General features: G+C 47.7%; 1 protein-coding gene across 1 annotated transcript in view; it reads left to right on the forward strand.

Moving 5' to 3' along the window:
• The first annotated feature begins 2,182 nt into the window (after positions 1-2,182).
• Positions 2,183-12,197, forward strand: part of Oatp26F (Organic anion transporting polypeptide 26F) — a 98,699-nt gene continuing 88,684 nt past the window's right edge. Inside the window, exon 1 of the mRNA XM_075689498.1 lies at positions 2,183-2,957. The gene's annotated coding sequence lies outside the window, so the exon portion shown is untranslated. The remainder of the gene's footprint in view (positions 2,958-12,197) is intronic.

Here is a 12,197-nt window from a genome sequence, read left to right on the forward strand (position 1 = left end):
GTCACAACAGAATGCTGCTGTCAGTCTGCGATGCCACATGAATGTCCATTAAGTCTTGACTCGACAAAGAAGCTGACACGTACCAGAGCTTATTCTACCAAAGGATGTCACTTGCGTTTATTATCTTGTTTCACCTGTTCAATGGAAGAACAGATGGCACGTCTGTCAAGTTTCAACATGAACGCCACTGTCAGAGTGCTGTTCTATTCATTTGACGGGAATGTCGCCCAGTTATAAGTTACGAGATCATTTCTTACTCGTTCCGTTTCTCCAACTGCAAAATGAGCATTCCGCGGAGATGTGTGCGTTAAACTTAAAAAGAAATCACTGATATCCTGTTATGGTCCCTTTATGCATGTCCGTGCACGCATAAACGCATATGACTGGCTCACTGCATTCGCCCTCAATGTGATCATATCAGTGGACTGGAAGGTCAGAGTTGAAAAAAGAAAGTGACGTCGAGACAAGAGCTACACGAGGAATTTCTCTGGGAGATTTCGCTGACGGTCGTTGAAAACAATGCGTTCATGAATACTATATTTTGACCCATTCGAAATGCTTGCCATCGTGGCAGCTCCTTAGAGTTGCGCCATGCTCTCGGACCTTGGGCCAGCCCTTGTAGCGCATTGCATGCAACAATGGCGCTCTCAGCCTTCATCAGAGACACTGGCGTCGACCAACTTTTCACCTGTGTACTTGCATTTTTTGTGTGCGTTTGTACCATGTATCAATGTGTCATCTCATATAACAGCCTGGCCATCTGGAGTAACATGCTAAGCGTATGGTCAGGCAAACATCTACAGCATACATGAACATGTGCGTGTCGTGCAAATTCCGAGTTTTACTTAACTCATATTCAAGCAATCCTGCATAATTGCTCCTCTGTATTTTTTCTTTAAGTCTTTTGTTGATTCATACCGGCTACCTTGCTAACTTAAGCTTCTCGTTTAGATTCTAACATTGCGTTGGATTTGCAAGTCTTATTTCGCTTGCTTTTTTCGCTTTTTTATATATTTTTTCACTTGGGCCCATTCTCGTCTTGACACTGCGAAACAGCCACCATGGCTCCCCTTTTATGGGCGGGATGCGGAACTGCAAACAATACGAAGGATGTGTTGCACGACGCGCTATGGAGGTGTCCATAATGTATATGACTGGCAAAGAGATAGACCACGCGGCAGTCGAAGGCGGATTGAAGGGTCGCATTTCTCTTGCATTTGCGGCTAAATCTCCACTGATATTTTTATTTGTTTATGCAGTTCGTGCGAACTTGCCGTGCAAACTACTGCACTCGAACGGTCTGGTGCGCTATTGAAGATATTTCGGAACAAGAAAAAAAGAAGAGCCTTTTCGATGTCACGTGTTTAACTACAATGCCTGCGCGGTTTTAGGTATTGCCATAACCTATGTCACAACTAAGCACGTGGCGTTCAAGGAACTTCATACGCGTAGGAGGAAGCAGCGTACCCGAAAGATAAGCATCGTCTGGGCAAGAACAGACTTCCGCCTTCTGTTGATCCCAGCCCTTAATGCTAAAGAAACTCCGGCTGGCTGAATCATGCACCGCGCTTGCTGTGGGAAATTATGGGACAGCATCCAAGCAGCGACGTTTTTTTTTTTAGATGCATTTTTAATTCTTTTTTAGATTCCCTTTTCTTACTTCTCTGGCTCCAACCAGCGTTACATAGCCTACGATATACGCACCAACTGTCAATGTGCCCTCCCTCGCTTTCTCTTTCGGTCATAACACACGCGTCTTGAGAATAGTCTCGCGTCACGTGACAGGCGACGACGAGACGCACACACCGCCCGAGGACCGGCGGCGGGACGCTGCCCCAAGCGGGCGCTGCTATTCTAAACAAAACTCCCCACGACACACCCGTCCCGCCTTTCGGTCTCCGACGTGCGCTCGGCTTCTTTTTTAGGTGCGCGAACGGAGCGGCAAGGACCGACCTGCCCGCCGTAGCGCAAGGTTATCAAAAGCCAGAAGAGGAAAAGGGGGTGAAAAGAGTGAGCGACTCGGACCATCCTCAAAATATCAAACGCAAAAAAAAGGAAAGACGAACAAAAACACCGCGCGCGCGCGAGTGCGCTCGCACGCCAAGCGCCGTGGGTGGGAAAGGAGGCGCCTCCCCCTCTCCCAACCATTCCTGCCTTCGAGCGCTGGCTCAAGCCGATCGGGCTTTCGGGCGGTCGGTGGCGGCGGCTGCGTCGTCGTAGCGCTCTCCTGGCTCTCCTCTCCCGCCGCACGCCACGACGACGCACGCGGCGGAGAGAGCCAACTTTCAGAATCGCTTTTTTCCTCGCGTGGGTTGGTCCACCGTTGCGGCCGCGGCGTTACGGTGAGCGGTAGTGGTGGTCGCTCGTGGGGCCTGTTGCGCCACGACAGCAACTCCTTCGCCGGACCAGCTCCGAAGGAACTGTTCCTTCCCAGAACTCTGCAGCTACTACCCATATCAACCGGCGCCGGCGGCTGCAACAGGTGAAAACGGTGGTGGCCAGCGAGGGAGCATAGTAATCCCGACCGCACCGCGAATGTGCGAGAAGGCTGTGTGATTGTGCGCCGAGGAAGCTCGGCAAGGAAAGCAGCGTCGTGCGACGACAACTGCCGAGTTTGCCGTCTGGAAAGGAAAAACAATAACCGAAGCCGGCTGCCGCAGCGGAGAGCTACAACTGTGCACGGAAAGTTTTTTTTTTCTATTCTTGTCGCTCATTGTCGTACTCCATCGTGGTGATACTGCCCCAACGAGTGCGGTGCGGCTCGTTTTGTGCGTTCTTTTCTCGTGACTGACGTCCCGTTGCGAGCCACGTGTTCTCTCGAGACAACGCCGCTGTTGGGGCGGCGTGCCGGCCGGCGATGTTGGCGGTCGTGCGCCAGCGTCTCGGCGCGTAGACTTCACCGGTGCGACGGCCTGACCTGGATTTGGGACACGTTGCTGCCCCCGGCGACCGATCATGTAAGTCGGGAGGGGGACGAACGTCCGTTCTCTTCTTCATATTTACTCTTGGCTAAGCTACTTAGGCTCCTTGGACACCGCGTTCAGTTTAGTCTGTAATTGCACAAGTTGGGTGTGATAGCATTCGCGGTCAGTCGCTCGCTGCTCGTGGCGCTTTCGCTTTGCGTTCTTTCCTGGTTGCTCGGCAGTACTGAAGCTGTGTTGCCACAGCTACTCATTTATCACTAGGTCTGCTGATTTATGTAACTTCTTCTTTGCCATTACGGGGATTCAGTGATGAACTTCGGAATTACTGACGTTTGCCATCTCCCAGAAAAAAAGCTATGGATAAATCTACTACTTCTTAGAAAATTTCGTACTGCTGTCTACGGCATTTACATCTTTTTAATACATAACTGCTAAAGTGCGATCAAATTTTGCTACACATGAGCAGCGAGCTATATGTGCATTTTGGGGCTTGAGCCTAGTCGAAAACACACTGAACACATCAGACTTCAGGTGCAAGATGTCATTTGAGACCCTGCCGAAACTCGTTTAACGATGGAACTGGGTGTCTTTTTAGCAATTATGGCGTTCGAGATTCCCTGAGCACTGGTTTTCCGAACCACGCACCGCGCGAAGAATTTTGGAGGGCACAGTATTGTGTTACTGCTTCGCAGATGGCACATTGTAGAACTATCAATAACCGCTGAATCCCTGTTGGAAAAAGAATGGTCTTTTAAAATATTCCTTTCACCAGCCTGAAGAACATGCTTATTAATTTCTACTGATCTTTTAGGCAAAAGTCAACTATTCTTTTATGACCTCAGCACTGTTCGGGCAGGAGGCGGGGGGGGGGGGGGCTCGAAGCTAACGATAAGGGATTATTTGGTTTTCTAGCGTTTAGATAGCACAGGCAAGGCCCCAAAGAAAAGGAAACGAATGAACAAGAATATCATGCTCGCAACAGAGTAGTGACAGAGTGGCATTCGCAAGTCAAGAAATATGCACATTTTTGGAGCGCGTTCTTGCGTTTCTTTTATAGGAAAAAAGTATCACGGTTGTTTTGTAGCGGGACGAATAGAGGACGCCTACTTTGAGCTTCCCGACGTTGAAAGAACAAGACGTGAAAATGCAATAGACTGGCTTTTAAAGGTGCATGACTAGTTTTCGCTGCAAGGCGACACGGAGTGGAGCGAGGTGCGTAGCTTTCGGATACGAAGTCCCATAGACCGGAGTTGGTGCGTAGCGACCCTGGGCCCTCCTGTCGGTGCGTACGGTTTTATTCTTTTACTTGTTATTCTTTGGTACGCCAGTGATCACCCGTTGCCGATTTCTTTTAATTTGCATGCGCCGCGAGCCTCGCATTGCTGGCGGGAACGCGCCGTCACGTGGCATTTTACGATGGCACACCTGTGCGCTATGCACGTCGGCGACTGCTGCGACGTCCGCCGCAGGAAGCACGTGTGCATAGCTGCCCGCTGCGATCGGGGCGTGCAGTACCCTTTGCAGTCGCGTTCCAGACGCACATGGCATGAGTAGTTCCGCTGGCGTTCCGGTCGGCAGACGATATACTGTAGCAATACTACACAGCGGTACCAGCCCAGCTGTCACGAGAAGATTCAGAACGACTGAAAAAGTTGAGCAAGCTGGGTAGGAATTCATGGTGCGGAACGGGCATATGTGTAGGACGAGAAGGATGGCGCAGTATAGTCGGCGTTTGTGTGGCCCGTATCGTTCTACACTTGTGTCATTGTTTGCACGCTTGCCTTTCCGTGCCACGTATATATATATATATATATATATATATATATATATATATATATATATATATATATATATATATATATATATATATATATATACACGAGTTTGCTGCGTTATTGAGTTATGTTGCTGAGCGCCAGGTTGCAGGTTTGATCTCGAGTCGCCGCGGCCGAATTCCGATGGGATGCGGGACCCAAAAACACCCGTCTACTTTACTAACCCGTAGGCCAATTTAATTTCAATATATCTAAATTAACTTACGTTGTTCCCTCGTATAGAAGTGAGATTGCCTTGTTTCACGCGCTCGATCGTGTGCGTGCGTGCGTGCGTGCTAGAGATAAGTCGGAGGAAGTTCAATGCAACAATTTCCTGCTAATCATTTCCTTCCGTTCCCACGGTTCATGTAGCGCTGCATCACTTGGGCAATATCATCTCACGGAAACGTTTCAGGAAACATTTCTTTGTACGTGCTATCGCGACCTATGTCTGACACCTTGCCCGTTAGCATATATCTCCTCACACCACCCCGTTCCCGTGTTCGCGTTCTGAAGCACGAATTCGTTCTGTACACGCAAGATGCAAGTGCGCGCTCAAGCATTGACAACGAATGCCAAGCGCACGCCGCGGACAGGCGCCTTTGAGTGCGGGGTTGCCTTGAGCAGACTCTGTGCGCCTGAGCACGTCGGCATAGTTACGTGACCACCGTTGCGCTCACGTGGGCTTTAATGAGGGAGAGGAGATGATGCGATGTTCCGAGAATACCCAAGGATACTCATTAGTGGTGCATAAACGACTCTTCTTTATACTGTCGTCAGCTTCGGTTTCTTTCACGCAGCTGTGATGTCGACATTACTGTCTGCAGCGGGGCTTAGTAGCTGCCGCCAACACAGGCTCAGATAAAATCGTTACTCGTACAGTGACTCATTCAAATTTCTTGTTGTCGAAATAAACAGAATTAGAGTGTGCCATTTAACACTTGGCTTTCCCAAACTTTCTCGAGAACAAAGCGAGACTGTACCAAGTATCTGCGGTACGCGTTGGACTTTGACGTGCTGTCAGCGTAGTGCAGCGATCGTAAGGGTAACAACGCTGGTCCGTGGACCGTAAGCTACTGCGAGACGTTAAGAGTTAAAGTTGAGAAGAGGAAGGATGCTGAGAACTTTTGACCAAAACTGTCCAGAGTATCTTAGTTATGTACTTATGAACAGCTTCGGCCGCTAGTTCCGGAGGTTGCTTTTAACTTTAAGCGCTGCTTTACAATTTGTGACTGGAGTATCTCTGCAGCCCTTTACGGCCATTCTGAGACCAGCAATGCATTAATAGCGCACACCGGTTTGGTACTGCGTGCACGGCACGGAAATGACCATCAGATCCGAACATTTCTAATACGACGTCCGCTGCCAATAAAACTAAAATGGTCTGTAGGCTATTTGAGTTCCAGTGTGGGGGCTATGTGATCTCAAGCAACCGAGACATAAAAGAAGCAAGGTTCTCTTTCTTTCTTTATTTTTTTTTTTTTGCGCACGGCAGTGCTAACGAAAAGAAGCTAACTCGCCTGCATACATGTATACTATTGTGACGTTTCCAATGTGACCATAGGTGCGTAGCTTTGGCCAATAAGATACTCTATAATTGCGCGTACGCAGGCCAGCATGACAGCCTTTCTGCGCTTCTTTTAAACGTGCCATCAGCTATGAGAGTTTATAGATTATGGGTGGTTGTCGAAGAAACTGAATTTCTTCCTAGCCAAAGTGCATCGCTATAAAACGGCTGATTCTTTCGTGGAACCTATGGTTACAACTCAGAGTTACTTCCTGCATACGTAGACCAGGAAACATATTCAGATTTCTCACTGCAATTGCTGTCCACGAACTTCCATACCCGACGGTACGCGATCGACAGATACACGCCAACATAGCACAAGTGATGACATTTCATTTAAGCAGCATGCTCAAGACAATTTCGGAAACAAAGAAAACGACACACCGCTGCGCCCGCAAATGGAGTTGCGTTGAAAGTGGAACATACCACGAGCAAACACTAGGCCGACAGAACTATTCTAGTTACTGTGACAAAAAACGAGCAATGACATACCGCAAGCAAGCATTCAGCCGACAGAACCATTATAATTAATATGACAAAAAAAGGGCAGTAACATACCGCAAGCAAACATTCAGCCGAAAGAGCTATTCTAGTTATTATGAAAAAAAAAAAAAAACAAGCAGTAACATACCACGAGCAAACACTCAGCCGCCAGAACCATTCTAGTTACTAGGACAAAAAACAAGCACTGGAGTGACATCTAGAATAATTTTATCGCGTGTATACCTAGAGGGTATGTTATATGAACGCTCGCTAATAAACTTGTGATTGCAACAAGGTGCCGCCTTCCTTGTTCGTGTTAACCGTCTGAGCGCTCTGCTTAAATCAAATGCGATTGATTGATTGATTGATTGATTGATTGATTGATTGATTGATTGATTGATTGATTGATTGATTGATTGATTGATTGATTGATTGATTGATTGTAACATCCAGAAGCTAGGCTGGGGCATGTGAGACACCGTATTGGATGGCTGCACATAATTTTTGACCATACGAAGGTTTTTAATGTATAGGTAAAAGCGAGTATACACGCGTTCTTTTGCATCCTACACTAACTGGAATGCAGCCGCCATTGCCAGGTATCGAACCTGCGCCCTCAGGTTCAGCAGCAGATAGCACATAGTAGAGCCACTCAGTGATTGCGGCGGCTAAGGATAAGCCGTCACCGGACAGCTCAAATGGATATGCAGGCTACAATAAAGGCGACGAAAACGACTTGCGCAACCAAGATCCCAAAGCCTGCTTGGGCTTCGCTGGTGCCCGGAAGGTTCGCGTACTCAAACGAAACGCGAGCCTCTTGCGTCCCTTAATCTAAAACCATAGAGGAACGAAACAATGTTGCTCTATGCTAAAGTTCACTAATCTCATTATAGAACGCGCTGAACTTTCATACACGCTCGCGAGAGCTCCGGAAATATTGTCCGCGCAACCAGATGTTGCAGGCGCAACTGGCAACTCCTTGGTGATAAGCGTTGGCTCTCAACAAGGCATTTGCGTTCCAACGCAAACAGCGTGATATGGGAGAGCGAGGGTGCTGGCTGTCGACCTGATTCTCGGGAAGAGAGCATCCACACGGCATCGGTTTCGAACTGACGCTGTCCAAGTTCGCAACGTGCGGTACGTAGCCAACGTCGCTGAGGACACTTTTGGAAGGATCCTTGTAAAGGTAGAATATAGAGAGCACTCAGTGCAGACAATGCGGTCCTTCAGCTATAGGCTAGCATGTAAAGGCAGCTGCATGCTCATCCGCGGCGCATTTCAAGGCTGGCTAAAGTATAGAACAGTGTGCTTTCTTCCTCATCGTTGCAGGCGATGGCGTGTGCTCCCTGCCGCCGGCTGTTATGTGCCGCGACCTTGCTTAACCGTGTCGCGTTTCTGCAACCGTATAAGCTGCACAGCATGCAGTGGTCTCTTTCCTCGATCTTTGTTTTTCATGAAGGACGTCCGCGCTTGCGCTGTGGGGCTCTAAAATTCTCGCTGCATACGCAAGAGACTGTGCCTACTAATTATGAAATCGCGAACTTTGTGAGAACATCGCCATAATTGGCGACGTGTCGCAGCCTCTGAATGCCTGGAGTCAGTGTTTCTAAGAAACTACGAGAACGTGGAGGCTGAAAGTTAGTTAATAAAGAAAGAAATAAACAAGAAGGTCGGGAAAAGAATGTCGAAGAGAATGGCTTCGGAGGATGCGAACTCCTGCTCGGCACGAAAATCTGTATGGACTTGTCTCTTTCAAGCGCATGCTGATAGTTCGTTTCTGTTTTTGCGCCGAGCGCTCTTTGCCGAGTCGTCGAAATGCCGGGGAATTGCCGGCGACGTAAACGTCAAAGGCTGTTTCAAGCGCTTTCTCGATAAGCGGTCTCCAACTTCACAGCGCTCGCCGCGAGCAAGCGTAAAAGCCACGACAGCGGTCTTGATTTGTTGAAAGTGCGCAAAATGTGCATGCGATGAAAAGGGAACATACACTGTCAGGAGAAGAGATCTTTTATCAGGTCGTATCTTTTACGCTTTTCTCAACCGAGAACGGAATGCTGCTGTTGGCGGACTCGCTCTTTCGATGGGGAGGTGATGGCCGCGTACTGTATATGCAACTAGCAGCGAAAAAAAGAAAAGAGAGCATAACGCTTCGAAAGCAGACACAAGCGATGAAGGGATATTAGTTGAAGAGAGAGAGAGCGCTGTGGAAGGAAATGCTTTTAATTGATGAAATTTGGATAAGTTAGCTAGATTATTGTCTGATATGTACACCGGAGGCAGGAAGCGCACGTGCGCAAGCACTTCTCATCCCCTTCCCTGCACACTCTCAGACGCACACGCACGCAAACTGGCATCAACACGAACGTGCGCTTGAAGCGTTTCACACAGCTCTTTGAGGTCAGCTAACGGCCTATGCAAAATAAAGGCGCCGTTGGTTTTTCCAAGCAAAGAGGTGTGCGTTGTACGGCTAAGTTTAAGTAAGCCAAACACCGCGAACGCACTGCTGCACGATTCTGCCGTTGCGATTTGAATTTGACTATTGCATTCTTATTTCTCTCGAACCACTTGTGTATATAAGAGCGAACTGGACGATCACGCCTCCGTGATGTTTGTCGTCGAGTCAACGCACAGTTTCGGCACCGATCGCCGTACATCTATTACGGCCATTGTGCGAAAGCTCGCGCACACGCGCTTGTGTCTGTCTATGTGCGGGGGGGGGGGGGGGGGTGAATGAGTCAGAGGTGCCACTTGAAAACGCAAAGCATCATCGCAATGAAATGCAGACTTGCGCGAATATGTTTAGTCGAAGTCAATGGAGCAAGTTTATTCCGATTCTTCACGCTTTTCCTCACATGCCGCAGCACCGCTCGTCCCGTTCTCGTCACAATGGCGAAGTCAGCGAGTTGTATAATATAAAAAAAAGAAAGAATGAAAAGAAAGATGATTCCCTCAAAACTCGCCGGCTTTTCTTTCCGTGCATCGCACCGAATTTCCGAGAGATATCGACGCGGCATTTATGCGTATACAAAATACGAAAGCGCAGAAACTTTGGAGGCAATGGCCTTTCCAGCGCGCCACTGAGCCGACAGACTGCGTGCTTGAGAAAGTGCGGTGGCCTCGGAAAAAGAAAAATGAACTTAAGCGCGGTGTCGCTCTATACAGAGTTCACCAGCATCCGAGTGTGCGCGATGTGTATACAGCCGCGGAACTATATAAGGGGTCGACGAAAAGGGGGACGTACGTCACCGCGTGCGCGAATGAGCAAGAACGGAAAAAGGAAGTGAGATGTTTCCGCTCTCTAGTAACATCGAGGTGGCATGACATCACGATAAGATAGCAATGACGCAGAATCTGTCGTGACCGGCTTGTAGTGTCAAGGTCGTTGCTGTCGCTGATTTGGAGCATTTTACTCCAATGCGCCATCTGGAATGCTAAAATGAAACAAGCGTCGGTGCATGATGCCGTGATTTCTGAGCGCCATGCAGAATCCGAGTTGTGGCCAGAATTGCGGAGCCATTCACTGTTGCCTTTTTGATAGCTTGCAGCACCTCTTCGACACGGACCTTGCCTTATTTCTTTTCTTTTTTAATAGCGAAGTTGTTAGCCTCTCGGCGTTGTTCGTGTCCGTCTGTGCAAAAAAAAATTATCGCCAACTGCTCATACCCCCCTAAGCAAGAAAAACTGCAGTGGCTCACTCCTCTATTAATACAGAGGCTATAAGCACTCAGCTAAGCGAACGATGCCTATATTCTTTGGAATCACGCATACAACGTAAAGAAAAGCGTACGTTCTAAAAAAAAAATTGACAGCATGTTATACAACTGTAACACGTGAAAACGAAAGCCTGTTGCAAACGTGGTAATACATTAAGTTGTGCGATCGGAGGGGTCAAACTTCTTGCAAGACATAACGAGCTGCTGTGTGAAGTAACAGTATTTTGCTGTAGGTCGATCTCCTCAACGACACATGTGAGCACCTAATGCACTATCTAAAGGTTCTTTCGTGCTTCTTTTTTTTTTTGCGTTCTCTTTCTTTCCGTAATTCTTTTTCTTTCTTCCTTTCTTTCTTTCGTTTCTTCTTACGTTCTTTCTTTTTTCGTTTCTTTCGTGAATGAATGAATGAATGAATGAATGAATGAATGAATGAATGAAGAACTTTATTTTCATGGAAAAGGGGCTGTCTGAACCCGGCCTCGGCACGCAAGCCGAGGGGGGATCAGGGATTGCCCCACAGTCTAAGGACTAGTGAAGTTGCTTCTTCACGGCCTCAGCCGCGAGGCAGATGGCATGCTGCAGGACGTTGGGGTATTCGATCTACAGCCAGGGCTCCCATGCTTCTCTACTATCTTCCATATTCAGTCACTGCATGTTGGCTTGCTTACGGGGGTGTGAGCCATTCCAGATTTTGTTTTTCGGCTATGAACCATTGCTGCTGCTGATGATATTTTTTGTACCACTCATCTACTCTTTTTGTATCACTGGACAAGACGCTGCTTTTTTCGGGTGTGAGCCATTGCAACGAGCCACTTAAGATTTTCGCCTTAATAATGAACAAGCCCAAAACAAGCATCTGTCATCAACAATGGCTCATGCAGCCGTAAACAGTGGTTCATACCCCCGAAAGCAAGCAAACCAATGTAATGGCTAAAACTCTCGTAAGGCAAATACTACAAGCGCTCGGCAAAATGAAGCCAACAGTGCTTGCTTCATTCGAATCACCTATACAACATATAGAAGAGCATAAGTTTCAATAAAGAACAAGCTCAAAGCAAGCATCCGAACCATCAATAAAGTATTGCATCACTCCCTCAGCAGTGGTGGCTTTGAAACAGCTTCGCGGGACATCCATTTTCACTGAGCCGGGATGGCGAGTCAATTTTTTAATGCGGAAAGGAGTAATGTGGCAACCTTAGTTTGAATATACGTCCGAATCATAGATTAGAAGACATTCAAGTTCCAGAGGGCAAAATTGCTATCATGTCTCTTCTAAAGGACAAGATGCCAAAATTAGAAATTTGAAAACAAGAAAAGATTTCTAGAGACTTGAATGTAGCCACGATTTGTATAGCTATTGCAATATATATACACATAGAAAGGCGAATAGCGTCAAGAATTCAATGACAGTGTGCCTTATTGCACCACTCCCGTTGAAATTAAGTGCTAATACAGGCATAACCTATGAGCTTCTCTATGTGTATGTGTTGTAGCGCTGCGACAAACGCTAGCGAGCGTTCGTGCACGCGTTTAGGAAGCCTTCGAGTCTCGTTCGAAAGCCGGTGCCGTGTGAAGCCGCCCCCTCCAATGATCGTAGTGCTCCTATATGGGCTAAGGAATCTTGTCAGATTACAATATCTTGTCGGGTATAAAAGTGATAAGTCACGTTTCTCTCGAGTCAGCTTGCGGGAAATAGATG

Source organism: Dermacentor variabilis, chromosome 4 (assembly GCF_050947875.1).
Source record: "Dermacentor variabilis isolate Ectoservices chromosome 4, ASM5094787v1, whole genome shotgun sequence".
Taxonomy (NCBI): domain Eukaryota; kingdom Metazoa; phylum Arthropoda; class Arachnida; order Ixodida; family Ixodidae; genus Dermacentor; species Dermacentor variabilis.